The following is a 1,672-nucleotide window of genomic DNA, read 5'->3' on the forward strand; positions in this document are numbered from 1 at the left end:
GGTGACCCACCTGTCTCGGCCTCCTAAAGTGCTGGGATTACAGGTGTAAGCCACTGTGTCTGGCCTGAAAAATTTTATAATGCCATATTGGGAAAAACCAGAAAGGTGAATTTGACTCCATCAAGGAAAACTCCACCAGCACTTTACTTCTCTGGGGTTTACTTGAACCATACAGGAAACACCAAATGCAGGTAGAGTTGGGTGTGTTTTGTCATCTTCCCTCAGTCCTGCTGTCCACCTCAGTTCCCTTTCTTTCAGCTGGGCATGGGGCCTGACCAGCCAGACCACTGTCCAAGCAGAAGCCCAAGCCAGATAGGGATGCCCTCATGAAGCATTCATCATTATCAAGTGAGCTACACTACACTTATTTTTAAGTGCAGTTTTTTTAAGTGCAGTTATTTTAAGTGAGATATTTACCCAATACCTGATAGTGCATCTCTAGTTGTACCCCAATAGCTTGTCACATATATTAAGAGCTGAAGTTCATTAGACTTCATATTAAAATAAAATAATCCATCATTTGTGTTTCTGGGTTTTTTTTTCAAGGACTAAGAATTTTGTTTTTCAGTTCTGATTACTAATCACATGGGTTGATTTGAGGGTGCAGTTTCTTAGGTTTTAGTATGTTGTCAGTCACTGAGAGCTGGCCAGAAAATTACCTTGGAGAGATTTTAATCTCTTACCCCAATTTTTTCAACTAATATGTAGTTGCAGATATGCAATTAGAAAAACAAACAAAAACATTGCCAGACATAACATATTGAAGGCGTTTTCACTTTTTGCAAGTATATTCCAATGCTAATCATACCAATGGTATGAATCACAGGCTCTTTCTTCTATCATTTATGTTTATAAATCAAGCTTGTTCAACCTGTGGCCCAGGATAGCTTTAAAAGTGGCCCAACACAAATTCATAAAATGTCTTAAAACACTATAAATTTTTTTGCATTTTTTTTAGCTCAATAGCTATTGTTAGTGTTAGTGTACTTTATGTGTGGCCCAGGACAATTATTCTTCCAGTATGGCCCAGAGAAGTCAAAAGAATAGACACCCCTGACATAAATTGTTTATGCTTCTTTAGGAAAGGAGAAAAAGAAGGGAAGGAAAAAAAAGAGGAAGATTTAAACAGCTGTTTTTATCTTCCTGCATCAAAAACTGTTCTGTTAAGGTGAAAATACATACTTTAAAAAATCAGAACATCTTCAATTAAACTTGTTAAGCTATTTCAATATTACATAAATTCTACAAATAAAAAGCACTTCATTCCAGCATTTAGAAAACCGAAAATACCACACGAGAAAAGCAAAGCCTTCTTTTTCTTTCTCCTTACTTTACTTAGGCAGAGTATCTCAAGAGATAGGTTTAGAGGAAAAGCTTGCTGACAAATGGTGAACACTCTTCTAATTCTGGACAAAATGACCAAGTGAGTGAAAGGAAGTGGACAAGGGAAGGTAGAGTGAATGTTCCACATCTGGAGTTCAAAAATCTAAGAGTCTGAATGTAAGGAAAATGGAATGAGGTGGTTAGGTGACCTAAGAAGCCCGAACGCTTATATTTTAAGTCTTTGATCCATCCTGAGTTGGTTTTTGTATAAGGTAACAGATAGGGATCCAGTTTCGTTCCTCTACGTGTGGCTTGCCAGTTTCCTGAAACAATGAAAATTCTAGAAGAC

Source organism: Colobus angolensis, unplaced genomic scaffold (genome assembly GCF_000951035.1).
Source record: "Colobus angolensis palliatus isolate OR3802 unplaced genomic scaffold, Cang.pa_1.0 Scaffold136, whole genome shotgun sequence".
NCBI lineage: Eukaryota > Metazoa > Chordata > Mammalia > Primates > Cercopithecidae > Colobus > Colobus angolensis.